Genomic DNA, 21,727 nt, shown 5'->3' with positions numbered 1-21,727 from the left:
TTGGATGATACAAATGAAAAGACCTCCTTTCTATATATAGGGGAGTCTAAGGGGTCATAACATAATCAGAACCGACATAACAATAATAATGTAAGGGCACAATAATAACAATAGTGGGCTTCTATGGGGCCCATTAGTAACAATATGGGCACTACATGGGTACATCAATATAATAAGTGGGTTGTACTAATAACAATAAGGGGTTACACTAGTAGTATAGGGGCCTAACATGCCCCTCTCCTTCAAAAAGCGTTGTCTTCAATGCTTGAGTAGTTCTTGATGCTTCTGTATAAAATTCTTGTCCTCCCATGTGGAATCTTCAGCGGGTAAGTTCTTCCACTTGATGAGATACTTTGAAATTGATCGATTTCGTAGCTGTCAGGTTCTTGTTTCTGTGACTGCTCCAGGTTCCAATATGATTTTTCCTTCCTTTTCAATATCTGGCCATATTGTTTGAATTGGGATCTTTTGCAACTTTTGAATAAGTGGCCATACTTCTTTGTCCTTCTTCCATTCATCACTTGCTTCGTTTATCCAATTTGGTTGGATAATAGAAATAGCACAAAACAATGCTTCCACATCCTCATCCTTGAAGAGTCTTCCCATTCGGTAAGGTCGCCATTTTTTAAGTGCATGTAGTATTGCCAACATTTCCTTCTCATAAATAGCTTGCTTTAGATGTAGCAGTAAAAATACCCAGCCGCCTACATCAAAACTTTTTTCACTATGATGTTGATTTACTTGTTGTTTCATTTGATTTTGCACCGAAGTGGCATTATCCTTTAAAAGTTGGAGAACTTGTTGTTGATGCTCGATGTGATCTTTCACTGCTTGAACCTTTTTCTTCTTGATATGTCCTTCTATCTTTAGAGTTTGAGGAGTTGTAATTTCTTCCAATCCTTTACAAGATATGGTCCGATTCATTTCTTGACGCTCGATGTGATCTTTCACTTCTTGAACATTTTTCTTCTTGATATGTCCTTCTATCTTGATAGTTTGAGGAGTGGTAATTCGGACCAGTGAATTACAAGATATGGCTGGACTCATTTCTTATTTCTTGATGTGATCTTTCACTTCTTGCACCTTTTTCTTCTTGATATGTCCTTCTATCTTGAGAGTTTGAGGAGTGGTAATTCTTGCCAATAGTTTACAAGATATGTTCTGATTCATTTCTTCTTTCTCTAGGGTCGGGTCCTGGCATATATCCTCTTCTTTTGATGTTTCTTGATCCTTTTCTTCCTCCTCTTCATACTCTATGTAAAATAATTTCTTCTCAGCACACTTATGACCTTTAGTGCATTTGCTGTCACAATTGTAACAAAGCCCTTTTTCTCTTTTTTCTTCCAATTGTTGTGGTGTAACCCTTGTAGGTTGTGGAAGGCTAGGAGAAACAACACGTCCATCTTTAAATTTGTGAGGGGTAGACTTCCTTGTTGCCATAATTTTACTTTCAAATATGTCAAAAATCCCTTTTACTCTTTCCAATTGTTGTGGTGTTGCTCTAAAGAAGGTGTTGCTCTTTGTATCCTCATAATGTGCTATCATTTCCTCCGTGAGAATTGACCACGTAACAAGTTGTTTACGAGAACAAAGCCCTTTATACCATAGAAATTGATCCGGTTATAAATATGAAGATGCAATACATACCTTTTGTAACAGTGGTACACCATGTAGATCAAAATATTGCTCCATCTGAAGTATCCAATTTACCGGATCCTTGCCATCAAACTTCCTCATCTTGCTTTCTCTTGATTTTAGGACCTCGATCTTGAAACGACTGTAACTCTGTACTTGCAGATATTTAAGTTTTTAAATTGCTACCTGTAGTATCCCTCTGTGTCCTCTTTCCAATGCCCCCAGTCTGATCCAAATTGGATTCTCCAAAAAAGAGTTATGCACAATCTCCCAAGATGACCTAATTATAGACCTTTCCAGAAGAGCGAACTTGTATGAATTTCCACGTGTCAATTTTTTGACCTTTGGCTCTAAAAAAGATATATAAAAAAACTACAATCTGTCCTCTTTCTGTACCTTCTTACGAAATTTCAATCCAATGCTCAAAGAGAAAGTTATGACTATTTTCCCCAGGTCACCTGTTTGGAATGTAATTCAGGAGTCTGCAAAAAGACCAACTTCCTCAGATCATATCTCCGCAAATATAGTGCGAAAAGCTCTGAAATTCAGACCCAAGTTTCAACGCGATTTCTTCTCAAATGGTTTTTTTTTGCAACTTCTGAAACGTCGCAGAAAAAAGTTATATTGAAAATGCCACGATGACCTGTTTGGAGCAGCGAAACCCTAGAATTCAAAGCTCTAATACCAAATGTTATGAAACCAGCTCAAGAAAAGATAGAAAAGATAGATCAACGCCTTAGAATTCAGCCTCTTCGAGGGGGCAACCTCCTTTACATTACATAAATGAACAATTCTTGGATGATACAAATGAAAAGACCTCCTTTCTATATATAGGAGTCTAAGGAGTCATAACATAATCAGAGCCGACATAACAATAATAATGTAAGGGCACAATAATAACAATAGTGGGCTTCTATGGGGCCCATTAGTAACAATATGGGCATGACATGGGTACATCAATATAATAAGTGGGTTGTACTAATAACAATAAGGGGTTACACTAGTAGTATAGGGGCCTAACAAAAGTTGTGAAGAGCATAGTATATTTTAAAGGAGCAAGTGAATCAATGTTGGGTATACTATAGAGTTATGAAATGTAGAATAGATTTTAGAGAAAAAAGTATGAAAGGTAGTAGAGTTGTGAAGAGTAGAGTAGAGTTCAAAGAAGTAAGTAGACTAGTGTAAGTTTTAGGCCTCTGAGCTTGGTCATCCACGATTGTGGCTTGTTGGACAAGACGAACTATGATATGAGATGGTCATTGCACATTTTACAACATTTGCATGACATTTTGGGACTTTTGGAATGGTTGGACTGAGAGTGCCCAAGGTGCCTGAGTCAGTGTAAGAGTGCCACATGAGGTGCTCGAGTCGGCATGATTGTGCCCAAGAATGAGGCACTTGAGAGTTGGCATGAGGTCACTGGAAGTGGCTAAGATGGAACATAATGCACCTGAGAAGGAATAGATGCACCCACAAAAACAAAACCATAAAGTTAAAATAAGTGAGTCGATACTACATAAGGAATCATGCCCAAGATGGAATGAGTTGGCCTAATCGAAAGTTGGGGTTTCATGCACAAAGAGGAGATGGAATGAGAATTAGCTAAGATTGAACAAGTTTTTATGCTCGAGATGGAACAATTCAACTCGACTAGAAAGTTGGGGTTTCCTGCATGAGTTTAGATGAAAGAGTGTCAACCAGGACCACATGAGCACCCACGTTTGAGACGGAATGATTCAACCCAACCACCAGAATGAACATCCAAATGCATGATGAAATTTATATATTTTGGATGAAAAGAGTGAAGAAAGGGAAGAACTAAAAGGAATGGAGAAGAATTGAGTTCACATAAGAAGAGTCATGCATACTTAAGAATAGAACCAAAAGAGTTAGGTAGTTGCATGAGGGATCACTCTATTGATAGGTGGAGCTAGGATTCTTGCAACTTGAAGAGGAATTTGTATGATTTGCAAGAAGACCTGACCGAGGGGATGGTTGGGCATGATCAAGTCATGCGAGATGGTTCTTGAACAATAAGAAGGGTTTTCTTTCTTATATTCATTTTGGGACTTAGTTTGGGAAGATATGGGTTATTTTTTATTGTAAATAGAGAAGGGGTCGAGGGCTTGGAAATTTATAAGTTTTGCAAAATTGTAAATTAAATACATTTATATATAATTTGAAGAGAAGAATGATCCCATTCTATATATGTGGTGTATTATATTTTGAAGAAGTTCTATATGGTAGCATGATGTTGATGTTATGATTCTGGACTATATGTGGTGGACATAAAATTATAGCTGATCATTATACTTGTGCTAGGGTTAAATGTTGGATTCTATGCACATAATATATCTTACACATTAATAAGAAGTATAAGTGTCAGAGGCATAGTCGAGGAGTGAAGTAATCATAAGTTGGTCACAATCATTTTGAGGAACCTCATTGGTGTTGCACACTTAGAGGGCATCGATGCACCTTAACTTGAGTAGCAATCTATGGGCTTGATAAGTGGGATCAAAGTGAAGCCCACCACCTTCCCCTGAAGGTGGTATTAGAGAAAAGTACACCACCTTTCCATGAAGGTGATATTAGAATTGAAGTAGGTCGTCAATAGTTTGGTGCTTTTCACCACATTGTATAAAGAAGAATCATGAACTTGACAAAATATCTACTTCTATAGAGAAGAATCATGTTGATGGGCAAAGGATGGAGAACTTGGAGATGATGTTTGGTGAACTTGTGTCATTGATCTAGGAGTAGTCTGAGATGTTTCTTGTATTGAAGAAAGAAATGGGGTAGGGTTCATCCAATACTTCAATGAAGGTGAAGACAAAGGAACTAGAATTGTATGATGGTAGCAGATGTGCTAAGGTTATTGGAAATTTGTGTTGGAATGTGGAGCAGTATCTTGGATAGCTGGGGCTATGCTTAGAGGAGGACAAGGTTAGAGTTGTTGCTACATATTTGACAAGGAGGAATAGAGTAGAGGTGATTTTTTATGTTCACATCTACAATGAAATCACTACTCGGGGAGAAATGAAGGAAGGTTTATACATGTAGTTTGGACCAAAAGATAAATTGAGAATTTTGAGGTATATCAGTAGGAAACAAAGTTACAATTGTGAGTATTCAGATCTCATGTTAGAGATCAAGGATATGTCTGTTGGAGATAGATTGTTTAACTTCATGGTGGGATTACAACCATTGACACAAATACAGGGGAGAAGGAAGAATGTTCAAACTTTCTGATGCTATCACCATGATAGATAAGCTCTTGGATTTCTATGTAAATGGAAAGACAAAAGGAAATATTAGGGTGGTGATAGAGGAAAGAAGAAGGTAAATAAAGGAAAAGGGGAGTCTTCAAAGGAGGATAGAATGAAGCAAACCAGTATGGAGAAAGAGAAGGATTATCTTTCATGTTAGATATGTGAAGAAGATCATATAGAAAAGAATTATTCATTGAAGTAGAAGTTAACTGTGATGAAGCACACATAGAAACCATTTGTAAGAGTGATGCAGGTTTTGGGTGTAGCTTCTTCAAAAGAGGCTACTCAAAGCATGATTAGAGTATGAACCAATTGAACTATGTGAGTATATGTGTAGGTGGGAGTCAACAGGTTTCTTTGATAGATAACAATGCTACTCACAACTTCTTGAGGGAGGATGTAGTGAGGATATTGGGTTTGCAGATTATTCTAGTCCATATGTCCTTCAAAGTGGTCAACTTCGAGGATAGGATATTTCTTATGATGATTGAGATTTTTTAATGAAGATTGCATGTTGGACTGGGAAGCTTGAATTCATCATCATTCAATTAGATGACTATGAGGTTGTATTGGAATAAGATTTCTGATTGGAGAGAGAGTTGTACCTATGACACATTTGGAGTGATTGTTCATTCTTTTAGGATCAAAGCCTATGATTATTTCGACTGTGCACTCCATTTTAGGTGGAGATGCAAGGATGACAATAATTCACATGGAGGAGAGGTGACGTAATGAAAATATTTTTAAGAGGTTTGATCTTGTGAATTCTACTCTTTTATGATAGACAAACATGATGACTAATTTGGCAGAGAAGGTTTCCAGTCTTTCTAGGAGACTTGGAATGGTTAATGATGAGACTTTGGTATCCAAGTATGCTGAATTTGTTGACATATATGATGAAGAGTGTGAGTTGATTTAAGATCACCTAACTGATGATGGATCTAGAAGGATTTAAACTGTAGTCTGGAATGAGGTTCATGATAATGAACCTTGGCATAAATGATTGAGCAAAGATATTGAGGATTCAAGTGAGATAGTAGAGGGTTAGTTTGGGGATCCAAATCTAGAGAGGTTGATTGAGGAGAGTGAGGGTAGGATAATTCATATCACCCTTTGTTGAGATACCTTGCAAAAAGGTACGGAGGGTTCATCCCAGAAGTAGGAGGACCATTTTTAGGAATGAATAGAGCATATTTGAGAGAGCATGGTACATCTTCAAGAGGTAGAGGTGGAGTGTGGAGAGGTAGTCGTGGAGGCATACCCACATCATATTATTTTTGAGATCTTGGATATTGGCTCGTTATTAGTTGTTATGGATGAAAATTCCATGAGGAGAAGTGCAGTGTCGAGCAAAGGTACTTCCTAATGAGAAGATTTGAGGTGGAGTATGTGTAGAGAGGTCTGGGATGGCGTGGATATGTGATGGTGTTTGCATATATTCAAGTAATGTGAGTTTTTGTGGAGTTGGCACTTTGATTGTATTAGCTACTTGATTAGATGATTACATGAGGGGATCTGACACATGGCATTATTAGAGGAGAATTTGTGGAGTCACAAGGTTAAGTTGGGTCAGAAGATGAGAATTCTTCACATGATTCATGCAATAGGGAGGATCTTTGATGGCATGAGATGTCATTTTTATGAGTATTCTTCTTGAGGATACAATACCTTTGGTGATGGGTGGATTTCTAGGGGAGGTTTGTTGTCAAGGACGACAACATCTTTAGAGCGAGGGAGTTTGTTAAGCCTCTAATATTGAGTGCCCATGAGTGCCACTAGTTGGATAAGTTGAGATGTGAGATGAGATAGACATCACACATTTTATGATGTTTATGTGAAATTTTGGTAGTGTTTGCATGATTGGATCAAGATCACGAAAGGCACTTGAGTCGACATGATCGCACCCAACAATGAGGCACTTGAGTCAACATGACTGAATCCATGAATGAGGTGCCCAACAGTTAGTACAAGGTCACCCATAACACCTAAGATGGAATGGAATGTGCCCAAAGCAGAATGGGATGTGCTTGCATGAAAACACCTGAAGATTTGGAATGAGTCGACCAAGATTGCACAAGCACCTGAACCTGATATAGAATGAGTTGACCCAATCGAAATTTGGGGTTTCTTGCATAAAGAGGAAATGGAACAAACATCAGCTAAGAATGCATGGGCACCCACATATGAGATCAAATGATTTGGCCCAACTAGAATTTGGTGTTTCTTGCATGAGCTTAGATGGAATGAGTGTTCATCGGGACCACACGAGTGCCCATGCCTGAGTGCCATGCCTGAGAGGAAACTATTCAGAATGACTGCTCAAACAACCATTCACATGCACGATGGAACATATATATTTTTGATGGAATGAGTGAGGACGGGGTAAAATGAAGCATAATAGGGAAGAACTGAGTTCACACAAGAGGAGCCTTGTAGAATTAAGAACAAAACTGAATGAGTTAGGTAGCGACATAAGGGCTTGCTTTACCAAGAGGTGGAACTAGGATTCATGCAAGCCAAAGAGGAAGTCATGCGAGTTGTAAGATGACCAAAATGAGTGGACAACTAGGCATGCTCGATTCATGTGAGATGAGTCTTGAACCAAGGGGAGGGTTGTATTTCTTATATTCATTTGGGGACTTGGTTTAGAAAGCCAGGGGCTATTTTCTGTTGTAAATTGAGAAGCAGCCAAGGGACTGGAAATATATAAGTTTTGCAACATTATAAATTAAATACATTATATATAATTTGAAGATATGATTGAGGTTTCCATTCTATATATATGGTGTATTGTATTTTGAACAAGTTCCATATTGTATGACTGTGATGATATATTGTAGCATGATGTTGACGTTATGATTGTGGACTATATGTGGTGGACTTAAAATTGTAGTTGAGCATTATACTTGTGTTAAGATTGAATGTTGGATAAATACATATAATATATTTGACATGTGAATAAGAATTATAAGTGTTAGAGGCATAGTCTGAAAGTAATGTACTCATAAGTTGGTCATAGCCATTGTGAGGAACCTCGCTAGTGTGGCACACTCAGAGGGCCTCGAAATACCTTAACTTGAGGAGAACTCTTGGGGTGTGATAATAGGGAAGACTGCAAAGTGATCTAGAGTAGTGCAAATTTCAAAGAAGCAAGTAGGGAAGATTGCAGAGTTGTGAAGAACAAAGTAGAGAAAGGTATTGGTGTCTCTTATATGTTGGTTCCTGCAAATAAGAGGGGATTGGTGCATCTTGTAGGTTGGATCCGATAAAGGAGAGAAGGGGATTTATGTCTCTTGTAGTTTGGTACCTAAAAATTAGAGTGGATTTGCATCTCCTTTAGGTAGGTGCCTACAAATTTGGAAATTGAGGGGATTGTGTATCCTATAGGTTGGTGGCTACAAAATTATAAAAAAGAATTTTTGTGGATTTCTCCATAGAGGTTTCCAAGTATATGTCATACTACATGTCTAGTTGATGATATTGATGCCTTCTGGTGTTTGAATGTTTAAATAAGTAAAAATTGTCATATATTATTTCACCCCTACCCCCAAATTATAATTGTAAATCCAACAATTGGTATCAAAGTGATTTCCTTCAGAAGCAGGCTAACATCTGAAAGGAAGATCCTAGAGGATCAAATGGTTAGTTAGGATGGTTATTTCTTAAATAGAGTCTCACTATTTGATGGAACCAATTATGTGTTTTGGAAAATAAGGATGAGGACTTGTATGATATTTGTTGATGTTGACATTTGGATAATGTTGAGGATGTTTATCAAGTTCCTGCAACTCCCCCAACTGATTTAGATCATAAAAGGCCTATGTAATTAATGCAAAATAAATAAATGTCATTTAATATGGCATAATCATAAAACATAATGTTGACTCATTTTTTTTTTGGGTCAAGTTGTCTATGATCTTCCACGCTTGACCTATGGCCTGAGGAGCCACAACTGAGGGGCATCTAGGTCATTAAAGTCACTTGGGGATCACAGCTATCCTAGGCTACACCAACCCTTAACTGAATGGATTTTTTAGCATGTCTCCTCCCCCTAGCAAGAGGGACAACCACCCCCTGTGACGTTTGATCTTGGGGTGCCTTGCTGACGAGGCCCATCCTCAACCTATTGTGTTAGTGGGACTTGACAATGTTGACTCAATTTAAAAAGAAATAAAAATTATAATTAAAATAACAAATCATCTCAATTAAATTTTTTATATTGCAACTTTCTTTTTATTAATAAAATTATAAACAATTTCCTTCAAAATAAATTCATAATGTACACATCACACTAAAAATAAATAAATAATGATTATTCATATCCATAACTATGGCATTTTAGAGTTTCATGTTTAAATTTAGTTAATAGCCATATAAACACACACACACACACACACACATATATATAGCCCCAAGGGTTAGCTCAATTGTTCGAGTTTCCGTTGCTAAGTGCCTTTCTAGTTGGGAGGTCACAAGGTCAAATCTCCTCAACACCATTGGGGTTAGGCCGTACTTTTTTAGCCGAAAGGTAGATCCCATCGGGTTGATCTGCTTGGATTTTTTGTGGATGTAGCGGCCACCCAATGTCCATGAACCACCTTAAAACACAAACACACGCACACGCATATATATATATATATATATTAGGATAGTTTTAAGAAAATTAAAAAATATGAATATTTCTATACATAAAGATGTCAAAGTTATGTCGAGTGGGTGTAGCTTGGGTGGTAGGCAGGAGTCACTGTTATCCTCCCCGCCCAGGTTCCAATCCCACTAATATTGTCATTCTTGCTCCTTGGCAGTCATTTCTACATGAAAGATAACTGGCTGACCTAGACATGGGTGGGTTTTTTGTGGATGTAGCTAGTATCAATCTCTAATACAATGAACCACAAAAAATAAAAATAAAAACAAAAATTTATATAAATATAAATATTATTACAAAGAACCAACATAGATCTATTTTAATTTCGAATTTATCAAATGTTGAGAGTGGACAAATATCTAGAGGTGAATTTTTTTTTCAAATTTTGAACTCAAAAATAGGTTTGCATTTTCAAAGATTTGATCCCTCTCTATACACATGATAGATTTAGAGCAATAATGCAACTTCATAAGTTATTCCTACCCTTTTCATACAATTTCATTTAATTAATACACATATGTACATTAACTTTTCAAAATATATTTATGTTTCTAAGTTAGTGAGATCCATACAGTTTCTTTTGAAAATGGAAACAAATATTTAAAAAAATATTATAACAAGTATTTCTTTTGTTAATTAATATTAATATTAGCTCAAAATATCAAAATATCTAGATACAAGTTTCAGGTAACCAAGTTTAAACTAAGAAAACCATAGATGATCTCAATCTTCTACAATGGGAAACTAGATATATTGACTACTTATGATTCCAAAGTTGGAGTAACCTAAAAATATTGCTGGAAATAAGCAAGACTATCATATGCTAAAATACAAACTTAAAATCTACTGCAGATCATGATAGAGGTTTAGTAATCTTAGGAAGTCACATTGGAGACGGCTCTCTAAATGAGCCATCATGGCATCCAAACTCTCCAACCACAAATGCTTGTACCATTGGGCATGCTTGATGTCATTCAGAGCAGAGAAAATGTCATACTTCTCCTCTTGTTTCTCCTTTAGAACTTTGCCCATGAGGCTTTTCAACTACCAATGAAGGGTAATGGGGTTAAGGTAGTCAATTTTCATCTTCCCGTAGTGTGACCAGGGTCAGCAACCCAATGGCCTACGTCTTCAAGGATATCAAAATCAAAAAAGGCTTGATGATCATTAGTTGTGAGAGTCTCGAAGCGATGAATCTCATCTTGGATAATAGGGGTTGGTTGAGAGGTAAATGGATGCATCCTCCTAAACCTGAGACTGGGCTCAATATCTACCTTGGGGCCCACATCCTCCTCCTCCTTGATAATTGTGCATGTGTTATTGAAGCATGGTCGCTAGAAGGAGGTAGCACTGAATACATAATGAGGGGGTCATAAAACCTTAATAGAAGTAGGAATGACAATGCTAGGGAATATCAAAAAGAGAGTTAAAGAAAAAGCTAGCAAGTTGTTGGTTAGGCTAGCCTAAAAGTGGAGGTCGAAAAAGGAACATTGAGTGACAGAGGCAGTTTCCAGGATAGAGCAAAGGAGCCAACATATGCCACCAAACCACATAGCTGGAAACCAGCTACTAGCAGCTACAATATACCCTTCTAAGCTAAATTTACAAGTGCAAACTCATGAGAAAGAAAACCAAATTTGATAAAAATAGGTAGTACCCCACCAAAATCTGTCCTCGTAGTCGAGAGACATAGATGTTGGTGAATGGAAAGAGTGGTCGTAGCGACAGTAAATGTGGACTTCTACTTAGACTCGAGCCCTCAAAACCTGTGAACAACTTCATTGATGTAGGTGTTCATGACAATTATATTATCCCTATGCTCAGTTTGCATACCCCATCTCATCCCAACCCCATTCAATTCCCAGGGCCTATCCAGAATCCAATAGCCCTAACACCATTGTTGGGAGGCATCAACCTAATCTGATGAAACAACATGCTACAAAACCCCATAATACCAACAAATTCTCCATACATTTTCCCCTCCTTCTTGAAGGACCTTGAAAGAAATCCCACCTACAATGGGGGTCTAACTTGCAACCAACATAAAATACGTCGTAGGAACAAAATGCTAATAAAGGCGGAGGATGGATGATAACTTGGCATGTCTAATAAATCCAAAACAAGTGCCCACATGCTTGATGCACGGGGAGGGTTAGCCACGCCAACCCCTCTCTTAAATGTTTTTTGAGGCGATGGGGTAGCGACCTCACCCTAACCTCTTACTCACGCACGTAAGACACCTCGATCAAGGAATAATAAGTATGTATTTAAATAAAGAAAAATAATTATATTTAAATATAATTTTACATAAGATTTAATTTTTTTAATTCATTAAAAAATATAAATTAATATTTTATTTAAAAAATATTATTTTTAAATATATTTTCAATAAATTTTATATTTTTAAATAAAAATAATATTAATATTTAAAAATAATATTAATATTCGAATATCAAAGTGAAAATCCATCCTCTCATCTACTATTAAAAGAATATATATATATATATATATGTGTGTATATAAAATTAAAAAAATCATTGTTTTTCAAACTTTTGCAATTAAGATTAAATTATGCTGATATAATTCTTATGAATAGATGCATCACATCAGATGATTTGTAAACTATTCACAAATTATATGATGAGATCCATCCAGGGGAATCATATATCTATACTAAATTCTATCACCTTTAAAAAACAATTCTCTCCAATAAATATAATTTATATAATTTTAATTACTTCATATATTATTCTTTATACTCAATTTTATCACCTTTTGGAAAAATTCTCTCCAATAAAATATAATTTATATGATTTTTAATTACTTGTTACATTATGCTTTATTCCAATGAAATCATGAAATAAATGTTTGACGACTTTTGAAACTCCGTAGAATCTGCGATTAATTTATTATTCAAGTGTTAGATGAGTATATTTTTTTAATGACTTCTTACATTATTCTTTATTCTAATGCAATTATGAAATAAATGTTTGATGACTTTTGAAATTCCGTAGATTTTAGGATTACTTTATTATTCAAGTGTTAGATGAACATATTTTAAAAGTTTTGGATATCATAATTAGTTTATTATTAAATTTTAGATAAGAAAGTTATAAAGAATAGAGAATCATATAATCAAAATTATATATTTTTATAAGAGATTTTTTGGCGTAAATCATAAGGTATTTCATTTGTCAATGCGTTTCGAACCTCTCAGTGTGATTCATCGTCAAGACAAGTTGAATGAGCAAATCAGGGTTTTCATGTTAAATAAATAGAGCAGAAACTCCAACCGCTGAATTCCTTGACCAGGTAACGGTTGTATAGATAACGGCTAAATTTGGTATGACCATTATATAATTAAAAAATATAACTTAGGTTAGTTAAATTATATAATTAAAAAATATAACTTAGGTTAGTTAAATTCTTATTAAAATAAGAGTAAATAGATATTTTTTAACCAATTATAATTATGAATATATGTTTTTAAAAATAAATTATAACCTAGAATAATTTAGGTTAATAGTTAGTTATAAAAAAATATTATTAAATATATAAATATGCATAAATATCCATATATAATATTATTCACATATAAGTCAATGGGATTATTCCACAAACTAATAAATATTAATAATCTACTAAATTAATTTTAAATTTTAAATAATACTTATTTAAATAAGTCAAAGTAACTAGAGTAATTTAATTATAATTATGATATTAGAAATATATATATAAATAAATTATAAAATGAATTAATTTAAATTAAAAGTAAGTTATCCAAGTTGTTAAATTTAAATATTAGAAAAATTAGTTAAAAATTATAAATGTTAGAGTAATATATAAATAGCAAGTTATATTGTTTAAAAACTTTAATGATAATTAAAGAGAAGATAGATTTTCGCCTTTACTAAAATTTATAAATTTAAAATATCAATATTAGTTCATTCCCTTAAAATTAAAAGGTTAATTTAAAATTTATTTAAATTATATCTAAATATAATATTTTTAAAATAATAATATGAATAAAAAAAATAAAAACTAAAAATGCTTTTAAATCATATTTAAATTTGTGTTTGAAAGATAATTCTTCTCCTTTTATGATATATATGTATCTGCGGGATCATGTATATTTGAAAAAGATATTGTATTAGTTTATCACTATGTTTATTTTTAATTGTATAAGCAAGCTTGCTTTTCGGGGAATATTTTTTTGTTTCGATTCTTAAATTTTGAAGTTTTATATTAATAAATTAGAATTTATTTTTTATTTATTTTGATGGATTAATAAGTAAAATATTGTTGATTTGGGGCTTCTGTGATCTATATCAAGTTTATGAGAAATTTTTCGGCGTAAATCACATGATATTTCATTTGTCAACGAGTTTCGAATCAACTAGTGTGGTTCATCGTCAGGGCAAGCTGAAGAATCTGGCTTAGCATATTAAATAGTTAGAGCAGAACATCAATGTCTATATTTCTTGACCAGGTAACGGCTATATTGTCTAACCGCTAAATTTGACCAAGAAACAGTTAGATAGACTAGATTAGGGGCAAAACCTATATTTAAATAAATAAGTTAATTCAATTAGTTATATTCTAATTAAAAAGTATTAGGTTTATTCTAATAATTTTAATTAACAATAACAATAATATTGAAATTGATGATGATGATGATGGTTAACGTCCGGTGAGACCAAATAATGGTCTATCGGACCTAAAGAAACAAATTATCTATTTTGATTTAAGATTTTATTCCTCTGCTCAAAAAGCTTGGAGAGAAGCCTCTCGAGCTCACTATAATTTTGACATTGTAAAAGGCTAGGAAGGTCAGTATTGTAACAAAGATTGTGAAACTGAGATCTAATGTAAGATAAGATGATATTTTTAACCCTTAAATAAACTATTAATTAATTTTAAATATTAAAATATTTTTTCTGACCATTAAGTTACTCTAATACTTACATATTTTATAACATTTATAAATAACTATTATTATTATTATTATTTTTTAAAATATAAGTTTATAAAATAGTCTCTTTAACACATTTTTAATAAGAATATAACTAACTATTAATTACTCTAATAGTTATATTATATTAATTTATTGTATAATTTATTTATTTTAATATATATTTATAACTATAAGTTTATAAAATGATCCCTTCACTTTTTAATTAGAATATAACTAGCTGAATTAACTTATTTATTTAAATATAGGTTTTGCCCCTAATCCAGTTCATCTAACCGTTTCTTGGTCAAATTTAGCCGCTAGACAATATTGTCGTTACCTGGTCAAGAAATATAGTCATTGGATGTTCAACTCTAACTATTTAATATGCTAAGCTAGATCCTGACGATGAACCACACTGGTTGGTTACAAATGAAATATCATGTGATTTACGCTGAAAAATTTCTCAAAAAAATAAAATATTATCATATTTTTAATTTTCATTTATTTTATAAATAAAATAATAATAATAATATATATTATGAAAAAATAATCATTTCAATATAATATATTATGAAAATAAATAAATTATTTGATTAATATTTTACATTAATAAATATTTAATTATGTAATGTATTACTTTTTGGATATTTTTAGTTTGAGGTAGATTATTTGAATGATCGCAATAATTTGTGGTGGATTTCTTATACTTTGTGGTGGATTTTTTTATTTTATGGTGGATTTCTTTTACTTTATGGTGGATGCTCATAATACTTTGCAGTGATTTTTTTTAATCTTATGGTGGATGCTTGAAATTACTCATAATCCGGGTGCATACTGCAGAGTAAAATATATCATTTGAATACTCATAATACTCTACAGTGGATTTCTTTTACTCTGTGGTGAATGCTTGTAATTCTTTGTGGTGGATTTTTTTTTTACCTTGCAGTTGACCTAATTACTCCTAAATTGCATAAGTTCCCCGCATATGTAAACCCTTTTTTATTTAATAGAAAAAAGGAGAAAAGAAGGAGAAATAGTACATAAAATAGAATTGGTTATAATGATTGAAAACTAATTCAAACTAATGGAAACTGAAATATTAAGGTTTGAGACTAAGCTAAAAATAATGGAAGATAAGATACAAGAAATGGAAAAATAGAAACAATCAATAATTGAAGAAAATTGCACCTTGAGAGACGAAATTAAAGAGCTAAAAGATAAACTAGATAACAATCTTTCCCTAAGAAGTATATATAATAAATTAGACATCAAACTCATTAAAGAGAGTGAAAATTTTAATTCAGTTGGACCATGAGCCCAATAAAAGATCCTTCAATCTTATAATTACCAATATAAAAGCGTGGAAAGATGGGGACATGTTCTAAAAAGTAAAAGAACTGAAAAACAAGTTACAATGTGAAACAACTTGTCTCATAAACACAAGAAGGTTGGGAAAGATGCTCCAGCATAAAGATAGACTGATATGTGTTAGGGTAAGCTATCATGACCATAAATGTTTCGTACTTAGTAAATATCCAAACCTATAATGGATAGGAATATTTATAAATGAGGACCTCATCCTAGTAGACCAAATTAAATTAAGGAAGGATATTCAAAATGTAAAGGAAGCCACAAAGGAAGGAAAATGGGAAATCATTAGAAATAGAAAAGCTATTATCAGGGATAGAGACAAAAGAGAGTAATAAAGATGAATTTGGATCACTCCATATCCTCTTTTGGAACTTTCATGGCTTTCCATGGTGTAGAGGTTCTAGGTTAAGTTGGATCCTAAGTGAAATTGATAGATTTTTTTAGTTGAAACTTGAGACAATGATGAGACTAAGGTCTCTCACATAGATGGATTCATTTTGTAATCAAATTTGAACAAAAAATCCTTTCACATGGGAATTGGAGGAATAACCTATTGTATAAAAAAGAGTGCCTCCCATCGCACTTGGCTTCATTAGATAAATCCCCTCAACTGGTACATTTGGATCAAAATCTATGACATTAAGGCTAAGAGATTTATATCGCAATTGGTTATTTCACATTTATTAACTCTGCATTTTATAAGAAAAACAATCTAGATAAGAATTTCCCATATAATACCTTAAAGTAGGATATCCATAGTATAAGGAATGAAGGTAATATCCTCTTGTTAAGAGACATTAATGTTAGAACTACATCTAACCAAATTATTCTTCTAAGTAATGATTCAAACCCTAATACTCTTTGGCTATATGAGGACCTTGATTTAGTTAGTAGATTCAAAAGAAACTTTGAAGGCATAACCAAGAATTTATTTAGTACCAATTAGTCAAACTTTGTAGTTTTGAAGACCTTATAAACTGGAATGGCTTGCTCAAGTGGCCCAACTATAGCTAGATGACTTTTATTCATGGCCTTGGAAGTACTGTTTTGGAATATGTCATATTTGATATCCTTGTTTCCAACCAAATTGTAAACATTGACTTTTTAAATGATCATGAACCTGACTCTGATCATAGACCTTTAACATTAACTCTAAGTGTTTCCATGCAAAACAAATACATGCGTGATAATTGCGAGAGTCAAATCCACCTTCTTTTTTACTAGAGTAAAGTGGATCTCTTCGTAAAGGATTTATACATCTTACCTTATAAGGATAAAATTGAAAACCTCTATCATAATTGTAACATCCATGTTCAACCCCTGGAATGTAAATAGGATGCATATGCATAACTATGTTGGTGATTTGGGACACAATGAATAGTTTGGTGAGTTAAGAACATTTTTTTGAGGGCCAGTGTGCCCAAATGAATGTGCATAAATGTGTTATGGGGGTCACTGTGCCTGTGTGTATGATGTGTTATGTGTATAACACTAGAATGCCCACATACACATGTTTTATATTTTGAGGCTAAAAGGTTTGGAAATGTAATCATGTAACACATGCATGTTAATAAAATAAAATGGTTGCAGGCCGAAAGAAAAAACAAGAATGGGGTGTTGAGACTCCATGGATAGGTGTTGAGTTGATTTAATCACTGTTAATTTGACTAAATCGCAACCATTAATTGTCAACCTAGGGTAAGTCTATTTGTTTCAAAGGAGTATGCACTTTCTGTGCCGATACACTTCAACCAAGAGTAAAAATAAAAGACAGAAACAAATGTTATTGAATTTAATTGCAGAAAGTAACACTCATGCAGAAATCAAAAATTGTTCTACAGAAATGAAACCACACTTCATGTTACCAAGGAAAAGGCATGCCACACACCATACCACTAAATAATCCTTCTGACTGAATATCATGCTTAAATCAATTCTGTGTGACAACATATCAAAACTCTGGAAACATATATAAACCCATTATGCAAATTACAGGGTGGCAGAAATAACTTCACACTTACTGAAAGGAACAATGATTAATCTACCACTATGCTATTGTTGTTGTTGCAATCCCTGCTAAAGAGGAGGGCCCTTCCTCCCTAGCAGGGCGTAGGGATGAAATGTAAATTAGTTAAAGTCCCAACACCATGTCTGTAAAAACATCAACAATTATATTCTTTGTATTAAAATGGTTATGAATTACAAAAGAAAAATGATGATACTATCCCCATTTACATGGAACTAAGTCCCCTTTATAAAATTTACATGCCCAAAATAAGAAACATATTAATCATCAGAATCTCACGATTCTCATGCTAATCAATATCGAGAGAGAATAGAAATCATTACAACAAGTTCTAAATACAAGGCCTATTTTTGTTACATCATTTCTCAAAATCACAACTGCCTTGATTCCTTAACCGCCCATAGATAATACAATCTTTATGACAACTGCCCTATGGAATAGTACTCACGGTCCTAGAGAGTTGCGATGTAGTCAACATCTCGCAGTGTAACAATAATTCAAGGTGTAACAATAATGATTGAGGTGTAACATTCAATTCGGGGTGTAACATCAATGCTTGAGGTGTAACAGTCAATTCGGGGTGTAACAACAATGGTCTGAAACAATAAGTACTCAAAAACCCCTTTGTGAATTATCACACTATTGTTCATCCTTTAGTCGTGGACTTTGGAGCATCACCTGAAAGAAATAGAGCCAGAGAACTTTTTCCATATTTGCCTCGGTTAGCCATCAAAAAGATATCACCTCATTCATATTTAACAAAAATGGAAAAATAATATGTCATAACAAAAATGGATTCTTATAACTGGGAAAAAGGTAATTATGATATAAAGTCCACATGTTCAGAGGTGAAATGGTCAAGGATGGGGGGAAAAAGGTGTCTAAAATATGCACAAAACCTGCACCCAACATCTCCCCCAAGCTGAAGGAATTGCATGTCCTCATGCAAAATACTTCAGAGCATGTTGCTATACCTTCTATGCAGTTCTGTCAGATCATAGGCATTAGCGGTGTCCTCCTTAGCAGACCTATAGCCTTGAGTGGCCATCAACTGATGTGTCCAAGATTCCTCCTCATAATCACACAGTTGATACTGAGACTAGTACTACTCCACTGGCAGCCAAATCAAAGGATACTTAAACTTGAGTCCTATCCAAAAGGCACCCAATAGATCCAAAATATGGGCATACTTTGGGACCTATGCAACAACAACCATGCAATTTTGAACACCAAACAGGTCGCTCTCCTATAGTCCCGCACTACTAACCTTTGTACATTTATGGCACCCTGCTAGTGCATGACTCTTCATCTGCACAAAAAGGTTGAGGCAAAGCTTCACAATTCTTCTCCTGTAGATGGCTTCATGTTCCCTGACATCTGAAATACTAAAAAATTTCCTAAAAAATCATCTTAATTCTACGGCCATACCTGGTTCAACCTAGATCATTAATGTTTCCTTCTCTTCATTCGTGTCTGTTGACTTCATAGCCATGTGCCATTCTATCTGATTTTTCATAAAATAAATAAAGGTGTGCAACTGTAGATCGCCCATGTAAGAAATAACACACGCAACCATGTGCATACTAGCATGCTCACAAATTATATTATGAAGGAAAAGCTCGCAAAGCAAGCTTTGATCATGGAAATCACAGGCACGAAAAACTTCCAAAAAGGTTTGGGTAGAATTACCCGAATATGGTTTATTTTCATAGACCGCCTTCAACTGAAACAAAAAAAATCGTTCCCACAGAAAAACTGGGTAGGATGGAGAGGGTCTTCTACACCCTAACAGATTTAGGGCGAGTTCATGCAGCTTGTTTTTATCATTCATTAAATCCTGAACCCACTGCTACAATAACTGCAACTGCTCTTCTTTCTTCTCCATAGCTGCCTCTTTTCCCTATCTTTCCCATTTTCCTGCCAATTCCTTCTTAGCCTATTTCTACTTGAGCGAGTTTACTACTTTCTGGTGTGCCGCCAGTGAGATCACTCCTTCCTGCAACAAGAGTGCTTGTTGTTTCCACTTCTACAACTCTGATATCATTAAAAATTTCTTCGAACACCATCCTACTCAGGACCCTGTGTTCCTTCACATGCAATATCACTTGGGGGTGTAACACCATCCTAAGGATTGACCTGCTCTGTTTCATCTGTTGGTTCTTGTGTAACAACATCATCATTAACGGGTTCTTGTGTAGCATCCTCTTCTTTTCATCCCTGGGTAGCTTTTGCCTCTACTGTTGGTTCTTATGTAACATTAATGTCGTCGGTAGGTTCTTGTGTATCAGTTCCCAGGTCGCTACTCATGGGATGCTCCATTTCAGTTGTCAGTTCTTGTGTATCAGCAATGTCATCAATGGGTTCTTGTGTAACAGCTTCCTAGGGTTCGGTCTAAGTTTTCATCAAGATGGTGCTTGTAACACAGAATTTGTATCCAGTTTATGCTAGGTTTATGGTGCATGCCGCACACACAAAATCTTGTGCATAATCCACCCTGATTTTGTCCAATACTTTTGCCAAGGTATCTAGGCCGGGGACCCTTGCTTCTACTCTACTTCCTTCAATTGTTGCCTTAATTTTTCATTTTCTTCTTCTAGATTTTTTATTTTAAGCAGCAAAAACTGAGTCTCGTCCTTACCTGGTAGAGGGTCTTATTCCGGATATGGTTGTTCCCCTTCTTTCTGTTTCCTTGTGTCCTTTCTTGGTTCTTTGCTGGATGAAGGTGAAGATTCTGGTCGTGAGATGAATTTTACCCTTTTCTTCAATATCCTGCCACCTATTGGCTTCTCCAATGATCTTTTCTCGATCCTACCCTGCAAATATTGGCCACATTCTCCAGTCTCCCTTGCTTCCCTTGGTGTTATCGAGAAAAGTGTCCATTTAGATCTACTCTATCCCACTAAGGTGTGACAGCTACCTTAGAAACAAACAGAGAAAACTACTTTTGTATTCTTCTTTATGAACTATAAACAAAGAGAAATAGGATGAACCAACCTGTGTCTTGCGCTAGTCCTTTGATCCAATCTCTCTCCTCTTTTACAGCTTCCAGCTACTTTCTCCCTTACTTTTCCAGCTTCACCAAGTACCTGTAAGATCACAGAAGAAGGAAACTATACAAAGAAGACATGGGTTTATATTCATAAATAACTTAGGATCAGATTTAAGTCAACCATACAAATGTAACAAGCATTAATGAAACACAAGCATGGAGAAGAAACTCAAATAGTTTTATTGATATACAAGAAGATCCAGGAGGAGTTACAACCGATGATTCCTGACCCAGCATCAACCTCCCAGCAAAGAAATCCCTTCTTCAACCCCAACAAAGCATAGATCACCCAATTCTCTGATATGTATCTCAAAACCAACAACAATTCCTTACAATGTGCAAAATTCCATCCTCTGGATCTCTGGGATGAGGGATCCATATATAGATGTATGCAAGGAGGATGAGTCAGCTCATGAATTGATTAGTGGCTTCTCTCTGTCAGTTCTTGTTTCCACTTGGAGACTGAAAGCCTCGTACTCATCCTTGGTCGAATTCAGTGAGGCAAGTGTCATTGGAGAAGATTCTGGAAGCTTCCATTGTCTCTCCACCTCGTGGAATGACTTTGCCACTTGTCATTTCCTGCTCAACGCACCCTGGTAGTGCATTTAGGTGCGTTGCAACGCACCTAGCTAGTGGACTTGGGTGCTATGCAACGCACTTGGCTAGTGGAGCAGCTGAAATGATCTTGATTTGACTTATTCTGCGCAGTTTCTGGTGGAGAACTTCTGGGAGAAGCTGTAATTTGTTGACCTTGTTCCTTTAGGAGTTAGAA

This window comes from Pinus tabuliformis, chromosome J (assembly GCF_031772625.1).
Source record: "Pinus tabuliformis cultivar Carrire ecotype Pingquan chromosome J, CPIR1, whole genome shotgun sequence".
Lineage (NCBI taxonomy): Eukaryota > Viridiplantae > Streptophyta > Pinopsida > Pinales > Pinaceae > Pinus > Pinus tabuliformis.
The sequence above is the reverse complement of the archived record's forward strand: the minus strand, read 5'-3'. Positions refer to the sequence as shown.